At 43.0% G+C, this 14,703-nt stretch overlaps 1 protein-coding gene across 2 annotated transcripts in view; it reads left to right on the top strand.

Annotated features, from left to right (window-relative positions):
- The window catches only part of HELZ (helicase with zinc finger), an 842,947-nt gene that overhangs the window by 109,224 nt on the left and 719,020 nt on the right, over nucleotides 1-14,703 (top strand). The gene's annotated exons all lie outside the window — the stretch shown is intronic.

Raw genomic sequence — 14,703 nt, 5'->3', positions numbered from 1 at the left:
CACACCCACAAATCAGTTTTACAAACTTTGCCTCCTATGGAGGTGGTGAAGTAAGTTTGTGCTAGATTCTACGTTGATATGAGCTCCGCAGCAGGTTGGAGCCCGGTTTTCCTCTCAGCGTGCAGTGAATGTCAGAGGGATGTGAGGAGAGTATTGCCTGTTTGAATTCAATGATCTCCTTCTACGGGGTCTATTTCATAGGTTCTCTGTTATCGGTCGTAGAGATTCATCTCTTACCTCCCTTTTCAGATCGACGATATACTCTTATATATATATATACCATTACCTCTGCTGATTTTCGTTTCAGTACTGGTTTGGCTTTCTACAACATGTAGATGAGTGTCCTGGGGTAAGTAAGTCTTATTTTCTGTGACACTCTAAAGCTATGGTTGGGCACTTTTTTATAAAGTTCTAAATATATGTATTCAAACATTTATTTGCCTTGACTCAGGATGTTCAACATTTCCTTATTTCAGACAGTCAGTTTCATATTTGGGATAATGAATTTGAATATATCATTTTTATCTTACCTTAAAATTTGACTTCCCTGTGGGCTGTTAGGCTTGCGGGGGCTGAAAATGCTTCATTTTATTGCGTCATTCTTGGCGCGGACTTTCTTGGCGCGAATTTTTTTTTTCATACATGTCGCCGGAAGTTGCGTCGTTTTTGACGTTTTTCGTGCCAAAAATGTCGGCGTTCCGGATGTGGCATCATTTTCTCCAACATTGGTGTGTCCGGTCCACGGCGTCATCCATTACTTGTGGGATATTCTCCTCCCCCACAGGGAAAGGCAAGGAGAGCACACAGCAAGAGCTGTCCATATAGTCCCTCCCAGGCTCCGCCCCCCCAGTCATTCTCCTTGCCGCTCTGAACAAGTAGCATCTCCTCGGGGATGGTGAGGAGTTTGTGGTGTTTAGTTGTAGTTTTTTATTCTTCTATCAAGAGTTTGTTATTTTAAAATAGTGCTGGTATGTACTATTTACTCTGAAACAGAAAGAGATGAAGAGTTCTGTTTAAAAGAGGATTATGATTTTAGCAGATAGTAACTAAAATCAGTTGATGTTCCCACACAGGACTGTTGAGATGAGAGAACTTCAGTTGGGGGGAACAGTTAGCAGACTTTTCTGCTCAAGGTATGACTAGCCATTTTTCTAACAAGACTGTGTAATGCTGGAAGGCTGTCATTTTCCCTCATGGGGATTGGTAAGCCATTTTCTTAGTCTCAAACAGAATAAAGGGCTTATTATGGGCTATACACTGGTAGACACTCTTAAAGGCTAAATTGATTGCTTTATTGAAGTATTATATGCAGTTTGAAGTTGTATTTCACACTTTTATAACATTGGGGAACGTTTTTTAGCACCAGGCACTTGTTAAGACACCTTCCCAGTCAGGAAGGGCCTTTCTCTGTAGTAGGCAGAGCCTCATTTTCGCGCCATTACTGTGCAGTTACTTATGAGTACAGTACATGCAGCTGCATGTGTGTGGGTCTGGAATCTACTAAAAACGTTCCTAGAAGGCTTCATTTGATATCATATACCCCCCTGGGATTGGTGAAGTCGCAGCAAAGGCTGTAGCTGGGACTGTAAGGGGGTTAAAATTAAAAACGGCTCCGGTTTCCACATTTTAAGGGTTAACAGCTTGAAAATTGGGGTGCAATACTTTGAATGCATTAAGACACTGTGGTGAAAATTTGGTAAAGATTGGATAATTCCTTCATAGTTTTTCACATATTCAGTAATAAAGTGTGCCCTGTTTAACATTTAAAGAGACAGTAACGGTTTTGTTTTAAAACGTTTTTTGTGCTTTATTAACCAGTTTAAGCCTGTTTAACATGTCTGTACCTTCAGATAGATCATGTTCTGTATGTATGGTAGCCAATGTGGTTCCCCCTTCAAATATGTGTGATAATTGTGCCATAGCGTCCAAACAAAGTAAGGACAGTACTTTCACAAATTGTAAAGTTGCCCAGGATGATTCCTCAGATGAAGGAAGTAGACATAGTTCTACATCATCTCCTTCTGTGTCTATACCAGTTATGCCCGCGCAGGCGACCCCTAGTACTTCTAGCGTGCCAATGCTTGTTACTATGCAGCAATTGACGGCAGTAATGGATAACTCCATAGCTAATATTTTATCCAAAATGCCAGCATTTCAGAGAAAGCGCGATTGCTCTGTTTTAAACACTGTAGAGCAGGAGGGCGCTGATGATAATTTTTCTGTCATACCCTCACACCAATCTGAAGTGGCAGTGAGGGAGGGTTTGTCAGATGGGGAAATTTCTGATACAGGAAGAATTTCTCAGCAGGCAGAACCTGATGTTGTGACATTTAAATCAAAATTAGAGCATCTCCGCGCATTACTTAAGGAGGTGCTATCTACTCTGGATGATTGTGACAATCTGGTCAACCCAGAAAAATTGTGCAAGATGGACAAGTTCCTTGAGGTCCCGGTGCACCCTGATGCTTTTCCGATACCTAAACGGGTGGCGGACATAGTGAATAAGGAGTGGGAGAAGCCAGGCATACCTTTCTCCAACATAGGTGTGTCCGGTCCACGGCGTCATCCTTACTTGTGGGATATTCTCCTCCGCAACAGGAAATGGCAAAGAGCCCAGCAAAGCTGGTCACATGATCCCTCCTAGACTCCGCCTTCCGCAGTCATTCTCTTTGCCGTTGTACAGGCAACATCTCCACGGAGATGGCTTAGAGTTTTTTGGTGTTTAAATTTAGTTTTTATTCTTCAATCAAGAGTTTGTTATTTTAAAATAGTGCTGGTATGTACTATTTACTCTGAAACAGAAAAGAGATGAAGATTTCTGTTTGTAAGAGGAAAATGATTTTAGCAACCGTTACTAAAATCGATGGCTGTTTCCACACAGGACTGTTGAGAGGAATTAACTTCAGTTGGGGGAAACGGTGAGCAGACTTTTGCTGCTTGAGGTATGACACATTTCTAACAAGACGATGTAATGCTGGAAGCTGTCATTTTCCCTATGGGATCCGGTAAGCCATTTTTATTACATAAGAAAAAAAGGGCTTCACAAGGGCTGTTAAGACTGTAGACATTTTCTGGGCTAAAACGATTGATATATAAGCATATTTTAATACTTCATAGCTTTGAGGAATTATTTTATTCTTGGGAATTATGTAAAATAACCGGCAGGCACTGTATTGGACACCTTATTCTCTAGGGGCTTTCCCTAATCATAGGCAGAGCCTCATTTTCGCGCCTCTATTGCGCACTTGTTTTTGGGAAGCATGACATGCAGATGCATGTGTGAGGAGCTCTGATACATTGAAAAGACTTTCTGAAGGCGTCATTTGGTATCGTATTCCCCTTTGGGCTTGGTTATTTTAAGAGTTAAAGCTTTCAAATTTGGTGTGCAATACTTTTAAGGCTTTAAGACACTGTGGTGAAATTTTGGTGAATTTTGAACAATTCCTTCATACTTTTTCACATTTGCAGTAATAAAGTGTGTTCAGTTTAAAATTTAAAGTGACAGTAACGGTTTTATTTTAAAACGTTTTTTGTACTTTGTTATCAAGTTTATGCCTGTTTAACATGTCTGAACTACCAGATAGACTGTGTTCTGTATGTGGGGAAGCCAAGGTTCCTTCTTATTTAAATAGATGTGATTTATGTGACACAAAATTTAGAGAAAATGATGCCCAAGATGATTCCTCAAGTGAGGGGAGTAAGCATGGTACTGCATCATCCCCTCCTTCGTCTACACCAGTCTTGCCCACACAGGAGGCCCCTAGTACATCTAGTGCGCCAATACTACTTACTATGCAACAATTAACGGCTGTAATGGATAATTCTATCAAAAACATTTTAGCCAAAATGCCCACTTATCAGCGAAAGCGCGACTGCTCTGTTTTAGAAAATACTGAAGAGCATGAGGACGCTGATGATATTGGTTCTGAAGTGCCCCTACACCAATCTGAGGGGGCCAGGGAGGTTTTGTCTGAGGGAGGAAAATTTCTCAACAAGCTGAACCTGATGTAATTACATTCAAATTTAAATTGGAACATCTCCGCGCCCTGCTTAAGGAGGTGTTATCTACTCTGGATGATTGTGAGAATTTGGTCATTCCAGAGAAATTATGTAAAATGGACAAGTTCCTAGAGGTCCCGGGGCCCCCCGAAGCTTTTCCTATACCCAAGCGGGTGGCGGACATTGTAAACAAAGAATGGGAAAGGCCCGGCATACCTTTCGTCCCTCCCCCTATATTTAAGAAATTGTTTCCTATGGTCGACCCCAGAAAGGACTTATGGCAGACAGTCCCCAAGGTCGAGGGGGCGGTTTCTACTCTAAACAAACGCACCACTATACCCATAGAAGATAGTTGTGCTTTCAAAGATCCTATGGATAAAAAATTAGAGGGTTTGCTTAAAAAGATGTTTGTTCAGCAAGGTTACCTTCTACAACCAATTTCATGCATTGTTCCTGTCACTACAGCAGCGTGTTTCTGGTTCGATGAACTAGAAAAGGCGCTCAATAAAGATTCTTCTTATGAGGAGATTTTGGACAGAATTCATGCTCTCAAATTGGCTAACTCTTTCACCTTAGACGCCACTTTGCAATTGGCTAGATTAGCGGCGAAAAATTCTGGGTTTGCTATTGTGGCGCGCAGAGCGCTTTGGCTAAAATCTTGGTCAGCGGATGCGTCTTCCAAGAACAAATTGCTTAACATTCCTTTCAAGGGGAAAACGCTGTTTGGCCCTGACTTGAAAGAGGTTATTTCTGATATCACTGGGGGCAAGGGCCACGCCCTTCCTCAGGATAGGTCTTTCAAGGCCAAAAATAAACCTAATTTTCGTCCCTTTCGCAGAAACGGACCAGCCCCAAGTGCTACGTCCTCTAAGCAAGAGGGTAATACTTCTCAAGCCAAGCCAGCCTGGAGGCCAATGCAAGGCTGGAACAAAGGTAAGCAGGCCAAGAAACCTGCCACTGCTACCAAGACAGCATGAGATGTTGGCCCCCGATCCGGGACCGGATCTGGTGGGGGGCAGACTCTCTCTCTTCGCTCAGGCTTGGGCAAGAGATGTTCTGGATCCTTGGGCGCTAGAAATAGTCTCCCAAGGGTATCTTCTGGAATTCAAGGGGCTTCCCCCGAGGGGGAGGTTCCACAGGTCTCAATTGTCTTCAGACCACATAAAAAAAACAGGCATTCTTACATTGTGTAGAAAACCTGTTAAAAATGGGAGTGATTCATCCTGTTCCATTAGGAGAACAAGGGATGGGGTTCTACTCCAATCTGTTCGTAGTTCCCAAAAAAGAGGGAACATTCAGACCAATCTTAGATCTCAAGATCCTAAACAAGTTTCTCAAGGTTCCATCGTTCAAAATGGAAACCATTCGAACAATTCTTCCTTCCATCCAGGAAGGTCAATTCATGACCACGGTGGATTTAAAGGATGCGTATCTACATATTCCTATCCACAAGGAACATCATCGGTTCCTAAGGTTCGCATTTCTGGACAAGCATTACCAGTTTGTGGCACTTCCGTTCGGATTAGCCACTGCTCCAAGAATTTTCACAAAGGTACTAGGGTCCCTTCTAGCGGTGCTAAGACCAAGGGGCATTGCAGTAGTACCTTACTTGGACGACATTCTGATTCAAGCGTCGTCCCTTCCACAAGCAAAGGCTCACACGGACATTGTCCTGGCCTTTCTCAGATCTCACGGGTGGAAAGTGAACGTAGAAAAAAGTTCTCTATCTCCGTCAAGAAGAGTTCCCTTCTTGGGAACAATAATAGACTCCTTAGAAATGAGGATTTTTCTGACAGAGGCCAGAAAATCAAAACTTCTAAACTCTTGTCAAATACTTCATTCTGTTCCTCTTCCTTCCATAGCGCAGTGCATGGAAGTAATAGGTTTGATGGTAGCGGCAATGGACATAGTTCCTTTTGCGCGAATTCATCTAAGACCATTACAACTGTGCATGCTCAGTCAGTGGAATGGGGATTATACAGACTTGTCTCCGACGATACAAGTAGATCAGAGGACCAGAGATTCACTCCGTTGGTGGCTGTCCCTGGACAACCTGTCACAGGGGATGAGCTTCCGCAGACCAGAGTGGGTCATTGTCACGACCGACGCCAGTCTGGTGGGCTGGGGCACGGTCTGGGGACCCCTGAAAGCTCAGGGTCTTTGGTCTCGGGAAGAATCTCTTCTCCCGATAAATATTCTGGAACTGAGAGCGATATTCAATGCTCTCAAGGCTTGGCCTCAGCTAGCAAAGGCCAAGTTCATACGGTTTCAATCAGACAACATGACGACTGTTGCGTACATCAACCATCAGGGGGGAACAAGGAGTTCCCTGGCGATGGAAGAAGTGACCAAAATCATTCAATGGGCAGAGACTCACTCCTGCCACTTGTCTGCAATCCACATCCCAGGAGTGGAAAATTGGGAAGCGGATTTTCTGAGTCGTCAGACATTTCATCCGGGGGAGTGGGAACTCCATCCGGAAATCTTTGCCCAAATTACTCAGTTGTGGGGCATTCCAGACATGGATCTGATGGCCTCTCGTCAGAACTTCAAGGTTCCTTGCTACGGGTCCAGATCCAGGGATCCCAAGGCGACTCTAGTAGATGCACTAGTAGCACCTTGGACCTTCAAACTAGCTTATGTATTCCCGCCGTTTCCTCTCATCCCCAGGCTGGTCGCCAGGATCAATCAGGAGAGGGCATCGGTGATCTTGATAGCTCCTACGTGGCCACGCAGGACTTGGTATGCAGACCTGGTGAATATGTCATCGGCTCCACCATGGAAGCTACCTTTGAGACGGGACCTTCTTGTTCAAGGTCCGTTCGAACATCCGAATCTGGTCTCACTCCAACTGACTGCTTGGAGATTGAACGCTTGATCTTATCAAAGCGAGGGTTCTCAGATTCTGTCATTGATACTCTTGTTCAGGCCAGAAAGCCTGTAACTAGAAAAATCTACCACAAAATATGGAAAAAATATATCTGTTGGTGTGAATCTAAAGGATTCCCTTGGGACAAGATAAAAATTCCTAAGATTCTATCCTTTCTTCAAGAAGGTTTGGAGAAAGGATTATCTGCAAGTTCCTTGAAGGGACAGATTTCTGCCTTGTCTGTGTTACTTCACAAAAAGCTGGCAGCTGTGCCAGATGTTCAAGCCTTTGTTCAGGCTCTGGTTAGAATCAAGCCTGTTTACAAACCTTTGACTCCTCCTTGGAGTCTCAATTTAGTTCTTTCAGTTCTTCAGGGGGTTCCGTTTGAACCCTTACATTCCGTTGATATTAAGTTATTATCTTGGAAAGTTTTGTTTTTGGTTGCAATTTCTTCTGCTAGAAGAGTTTCAGAATTATCTGCTCTGCAGTGTTCTCCTCCTTATCTGGTGTTCCATGCAGATAAGGTGGTTTTGCGTACTAAACCTGGTTTTCTTCCGAAAGTTGTTTCTAACAAAAACATTAACCAGGAGAGAAGGAACGTTTGTTGCACAATTTGGACGTAGTTCGTGCTCTAAAATTCTATTTAGATGCTACAAAGGATTTTAGACAAACATCTTCCTTGTTTGTTGTTTATTCCGGTAAAAGGAGAGGTCAAAAAGCAACTTCTACCTCTCTCTCTTTTTGGCTTAAAAGCATCATCAGATTGGCTTACGAGACTGCCGGACGGCAGCCTCCTGAAAGAATCACAGCTCATTCCACTAGGGCTGTGGCTTCCACATGGGCCTTCAAGAACGAGGCTTCTGTTGATCAGATATGTAAGGCAGCGACTTGGTCTTCACTGCACACTTTTACTAAATTTTACAAATTTGATACTTTTGCTTCTTCTGAGGCTATTTTTGGGAGAAAGGTTTTGCAAGCCGTGGTGCCTTCCATCTAGGTGACCTGATTTGCTCCCTCCCTTCATCCGTGTCCTAAAGCTTTGGTATTGGTTCCCACAAGTAAGGATGACGCCGTGGACCGGACACACCTATGTTGGAGAAAACAGAATTTATGTTTACCTGATAAATTACTTTCTCCAACGGTGTGTCCGGTCCACGGCCCGCCCTGGTTTTTTAATCAGGTCTGATAATTTATTTTCTTTAACTACAGTCACCACGGTATCATATGATTTCTCCTATGCAAATATTCCTCCTTTACGTCGGTCGAATGACTGGGGAAGGCGGAGCCTAGGAGGGATCATGTGACCAGCTTTGCTGGGCTCTTTGCCATTTCCTGTTGGGGAGGAGAATATCCCACAAGTAAGGATGACGCCGTGGACCGGACACACCGTTGGAGAAAGTAATTTATCAGGTAAACATAAATTCTGTTTTTGTCCCCCCTCCTATATTTAAGAAATTGTTCCCTATGGTCGACCCCAGGAAGGACACATGGCAAACAGTCCCTAAGGTCGAGGGGGCGGTTTCTACTCTAGCCAAGCGCACGACCATTCCTATTGAGGACAATTGTGCTTTCAAAGATCCTATGGATAAAAAATTGGAGGGTTTGCTTAAAAAGATTTTTGTACAGCAAGGTTACCTCCTTTAACCTATTTTGTGCATTATTCCTGTCACTACAGCGGCGTGGTTCTGGTTCGAGGAACTGGAAAAGTCGCTCAGTAGGGAGACTCCGTATGAGGAAGTCATGGACAGAATTCACGCACTTAAGTTAGCTAATTCCTTTATTTTAGACACCGCTTTGCAGTTAGCGAGGTTAGCGGCGAAAAATTCAGGGTTTACAATTGGGGCGCATAGAGTGCTCTGGCTAAAGTCTTGGTCGGCGGATGTATCTTCCAAGACAAAATTGCTTAATACCCCTTTCAAAGGTAAGACCCTTTTTGGGCCAGAATTGAAAGAGATTATTTCAGACATCACTGAGGGAAAGGGCCATGCCCTCCCACAAGATAAACCTTTCAAGGCTAAGAATAAGTCCAATTTTCGTTCCATTCGCAATTTCAGGAACGGACCGGCTTCCAACTCGGCAGCCTCTAGACAAGAGGGTAACGCTTCCCAGACTAAACAGCTTGGAAATCAATGCAAGGCTGGAACAAGGGTAAACAGGCCAAGAAGCCTGCTGCTACCAAAACAGCATGAAGGGGTAGCCCCCGATCCGGGACCGGATCTAGTAGGGGGCAGACTCTCTCTCTTTGCTCAGGTTTAGGCAAGAGATGTTCAGGATCCCTGGACACTAGAAATAGTCTCTCAGGGTTTTCTTCCGGAGTTCAAGGAACTACCCTCAAGGGGAAGGTTCCTAACTTATCTTCAAACCAAATAAAGAGACAGGCATTCTTACATTGTGTAGAAGACCTGTTAAAGATGGGAGTGATACACCCAGTTCCAACTGTGGAACAAGGTCGGGGGTTTTACTCAAATCTGTTTGTAGTTCCCAAAAAAGAGGGAATTTTCAGACCAATTCTGGATTTAAAAATTCTAAACAAATTTCTCAGAGTTCCATCGTTCAAATGGAAACCATTCGAACAATTTTATCTACAATCCAGGAGGGTCAATTTATGACTACCGTGGATTTAAAGGATGCGTATCTACATATTCCTATCCACAAAGATCATCCAAGGATTTTCACAAAGGTACTAGGGTCCCTTCTAGAGGTTCTAAGACCAAGGGGTATTGCAGTGGCACCTTATCTGGACGACATTCTAATCCAAACGTCGTCTCTTTCCAAAGCAAAGGCTCATACAGACATTGTTCTAGCTTTTTTTATATCTCACAGGTGGAAGGTGAACGTAGAAAAGAGTTCCCTGTCTCCGTCGACAAGAGTTCCCTTCTTGGGAACGATAATAGATTCTTTAAAAATGAAGATCTTCCTGACAAAAGTCAGAAAGTCAAAGCTTCTAAAGCTTGTCAAGTTCTTCACTCTATTCTGCAGCCTTCCATAGCTCAGTGCATGGTAGTAGTAGGGTTGATGGTTGCAGCAATGGACATAGTTCCTTTTGCGCGAATTTATCTAAGACCATTACAACTGTGCATGCTCAAGCAGTGGAATGGGGACTATACAGACTTGTCTCCAAAGATTCAAGTAGACCAGATGACCAGAGACTCACTCCGTTGGTGGTTGTCACAGGATCACCTGTCTCAGGGAATGAGTTTCCACAGACCAGAGTGGGTCATTGTCACGACCGACGCCAGTCTATTAGGCTGGGGCGCGGTCTGGGATTCCCTGAAAGCTCAGGGTCTATGGTCTCGGGAAGAGTCTCTTCTCCCGATAAACATCCTGGAACTGAGAGCGATATTCAATGCTCTCCGGGCTTGGCCTCAACTAGCGAAGGCCGGATTCATAAGATTCCAGTCAGACAACATGACGACTGTAGCTTACATCAACCATCAGGGAGGAACAAAGAGTTCCTTGGCGATGAGAGAGGTATCCAAGATCATCAAATGGGCGGAGGATCACTCCTGCCATCTATCTGCAATTCACATCCCAGGAGTAGACAACTGGGAGGCGGATTATCTGAGTCGTCAGACTTTCCATCCGGGGGAGTGGGAACTCCACCCGGAGGTTTTTGCCCAGTTGACTCAATTATGGGACATTCCAGACATGGATCTGATGGCGTCTCGTCAGAACTTCAAGGTTCCTTGCTACGGGTCCAGATCCAGGGATCCCAAGGCGACTCTAGTGGATGCATTAGTGACGCCTTGGTCGTTCAACCTAGCTTATGCATTTCCACCGTTCCCTCTCCTTCCCAGGCTTGTAGCCAGGATCAAACAGGAGAAGGCCTCAGTGATTCTGATAGCTCCTGCGTGGCCACGCAGTACTTGGTATGCAGACCTGGTGAATATGTCATCGGCTCCACCATGGAAGCTACCTTTGAGACAGGATCTTCTAGTGCAAGGTCCATTCGAACATCCAAATCTAGTTTCTCTCCAGCTGACTGCTTGGAAATTGAACGCTTGATTTTATCCAAGCGCGGGTTTTCATATTCAGTGATAGATACTCTGGTCCAAGCCAGAAAACCTGTGACTAGAAGGATTTACCATAAAATATGGAAAGGATATATCTGTTGGTGTGAATCCAAGGGATTCTCATGGATTAATATTCCCAGGATCCTCTCCTTTCTAACAAGAAGGTTTGGATAAGGGATTGTCAGCGAGTTCTCTAAAAGGACAGAGATCTGCTTTATCTGTCTTGTTACACAGACGACTGGCAGCTGTGCCAGATGTACAAGCTTTTGTACAGGCTTTGGTCAGAATCAAACCTGTTTACAGACCTTTGACTCCTCCCTGGAGTCTAAATTTAGTTTTTTCAGTTCTTCAAGGGGTTCCATTTGAACCCTTACATTCCATAGATATCAAGTTACTATCTTGGAAAGTTCTGTTTTTGGTTGCTATTTCTTCTGCTAGAAGAGTTTCTGAATTGTCTGCTTTGCAGTGTGATCCACCCTATCTGGTGTTCCATTCAGATAAGGTTTTGCGTACCAAGCCTGGTTTTCTTCCAAAAGTTGTTTCCAACAAGAATATTAACCAGGAAATAGTTGTCCCTTCTTTGTGTCCGAATCCAGTTTCAAAGAAGGAACATTTGTTACACCATTTAGATGTAGTCCGTGCTTTAAAGTTCTATTTAGAAGCAACAAAGGATTTCAGACAAAACTTCTTTTTTGTTTGTCGTTTATTCTGGTAAGAGGAGAGGACAAAAAGCTACTGCTACCTCTCTTTCTTTCTAGCTGAAAAGCATTATCCGATTGGCTTATGAGACTGCCGGACGGCAGCCTCCTGAACGAATCACAGCTCACTCTACTAGGGCTGTGGCTTCCACATGGGCCTTCAAGAACGAGGCTTCTGTTGATCAGATATGTGAGGCAGCAACTTGGTCTTCTCTGCACACTTTTGCCAAATTCTACAAATTTGAAAATTTTTGCTTCTTCGGAGGCTATTTTTAGGAGAAAGGTTTTGCAAGCTGTGGTGCCTTCTGTTTAGGTAACCTGATTTGCTCCCTCCCTTCATCCGTGTCCTAAAGCTTTGGTATTGGTTCCCACAAGTAATGGATGACGCCGTGGACCGGACACACCAATGTTGGAGAAAACAGAATTTATGCTTACCTGATAAATTACTTTCTCCAATGGTGTGTCCGGTCCACGGCCCGCCCTGGTTTTTTAATCAGGTTTGAAAAATGTATCTCTCTATACACTACAGTCACCACGGCACCCTATAGTTTCTCCTTTTTTTCTCCTAACCGTCGGTCGAATGACTGGGGGGGCGGAGCCTGGGAGGGACTATATGGACAGCTCTTGCTGTGTGCTCTCCTTGCCTTTCCCTGTGGGGCAGGAGAATATCCCACAAGTAATGGATGACGCCGTGGACCGGACACACCATTGGAGAAAGTAATTTATCAGGTAAGCATAAATTCTGTTTTTGGCGCTAATAGCATTTAGGCGCCAAATAATGTGGGCGTCAATTTTTGTCTCCACTTTAAGTCTCGTTATTTTTTTGCTTCTGGTTGCTAGAAGCTTGTTCACTGGCATTTTTTCCCATTCCTGAAACTGTCATTTAAGGAATTTGATCAATTTTGCTTTATATGTTGTTTTTTCTATTACATATTGCAAGATGTCACACGTTGCAACTGAGTCAGAAGATACTACTGGAAAATCGCTGCCTGGTGCTGGAACTACCAAAGCTAAGTGTATCTGCTGTAAACTTTTGGTAGTTGTTCCTCCAGCTGTTGTTTGTATTAAATGTCATGACAAACTTGTTAATGCAGAAAATATTTCCTTTAGTAAAGTACCATTACCTGTTGCAGTTCCATCAACATCTAATGTTCAGAGTGTTCCTGATAACATAAGAGATTTTGTTTCTGAATCCATTAAGAAGGCTATGTCTGTTATTCCTCCTTCTGGTAAACATAAAAAGTCTTTTAAAACTTCTCTTTATACAGATGAATTTTTAAATGAACATCATCATTCTGATTCTAATGATTCTTCTGATACAGAGGATTCTGTCTCAGAGGTTGATGCTGATAAATCGTCATATTTATTTAAAATGGAATTTATCCGTTCTTTACTTAAAGAAGTCCTAATTGCATTAGAAATTGAGGATTCTGGTCCTCTTGATACTAAATCTAAACGTTTAGACAAGGTCTTTAAATCTCCTGTGGTTATTCCAGAAGTTTTTCCCGTTCCTGGTGCTATTTCTGAAGTAATTTCCAGAGAATGGAATAATTTCGGTAATTCATTTACTCCTTCTAAACGTTTTAAGCAATTATATCCTGTACCGTCCGACAGATTAGAGTTTTGGGACAAAATCCCTAAAGTTGATGGGGCTATTTCTACCCTTGCTAAACGTACTACTATTCCTACGGCAGATGGTACTTCCTTTAAGGATCCTTTAGATAGGAAAATTGAATCCTTTCTAAGAAAAGCTTATCTGTGTTCAGGTAATCTTCTTAGACCTGCTATATCATTGGCTGATGTTGCTGCAGCTTCAACTTTTTGGTTGGAAACTAGCGCAACAAGTAACAGATCATGATTCTCATAATATTATTATTCTTCTTCAACATGCTAATAATTTTATCTGTGATGCCATTTTTGATATTATCAGAGTTGATGTCAGGTTTATGTCTCTAGCTATTTTAGCTAGAAGAGCTTTATGGCTTAAAACTTGGAATGCTGATATGTCTTCTAAATCGACTCTACTTTCCCTTTCTTTCCAGGGTAATAAATTATTTGGTTCTCAGTTGGATTCCATTATCTCAACTGTTACTGGTGGGAAAGGAACTTTTTTACCACAGGATAAAAAATCTAAGGGTAAAAACAGGGCTAATAATCGTTTTCGTTCCTTTCGTTTCAACAAAGAACAAAAGCCTGATCCTTCATCCTCAGGAGCAGTTTCAGTTTGGAAACCATCTCCAGTCTGGAATAAATCCAAGCCTTCTAGAAAAGCAAAGCCAGCTTCTAAGTCCACATGAAGGTGCGGCCCTCATTCCAGCCCAGCTGGTAGGGGGCAGATTTCGTTTTTTCAAAGAAATTTGGATCAAATCTGTTCACAATCTTTGGATTCAGAACATTGTTTCAGAAGGGTACAGAATTGGTTTCAAGATAAGACCTCCTGCAAAGAGATTTTTTCTTTCCCGTGTCCCAGTAAACCCAGTGAAAGCTCAAGCATTTCTGAAATGTGTTTCAGATCTAGAGTTGCCTGGGGTAATTATGCCAGTTCCAGTTCTGGAACAGGGGCTGGGGTTTTATTCGAATCTCTTCATTGTACCAAAGAAGGAGAATTCCTTCAGACCTGTTCTGGATCTAAAAATATTGAATCGTTATGTAAGGATACCAACATTCAAAATGGTAACTGTAAGGACTATCCTGCCTTTTGTTCAGCAAGGGCATTATATGTCTACAATAGATTTACAGGATGCATATCTGCATATTCCGATTCATCCAGCTCACTATCAGTTTCTGAGATTCTCTTTCCTGGACAAGCATTACCAGTTTGTGGCTCTGCCGTTTGGCCTAGCTACAGCTCCAAGAATTTTTACAAAGGTTCTCGGTGCCCTTCTGTCTGTAATCAGAGAACAGGGTATTGTGGTATTTCCTTATTTGGACGATATCTTGGTACTTGCTCAGTCTTCACATTTAGCAGAATCTCATACGAATCGACTTGTGTTGTTTCTTCAAGATCATGGTTGGAGGATCAATTCACTAAAAAGTTCATTGATTCCTCAGACAAGGGTAACCTTTTTGGGTTTCCAGATAGATTCAGTGTCCATGACTCTGTCTTTGACAGACAAGAGACGTC

This window comes from Bombina bombina, chromosome 1, assembly GCF_027579735.1.
Source record: "Bombina bombina isolate aBomBom1 chromosome 1, aBomBom1.pri, whole genome shotgun sequence".
NCBI lineage: Eukaryota > Metazoa > Chordata > Amphibia > Anura > Bombinatoridae > Bombina > Bombina bombina.
The sequence above is the reverse complement of the archived record's forward strand: the minus strand, read 5'-3'. Positions and strand labels throughout refer to the sequence as shown.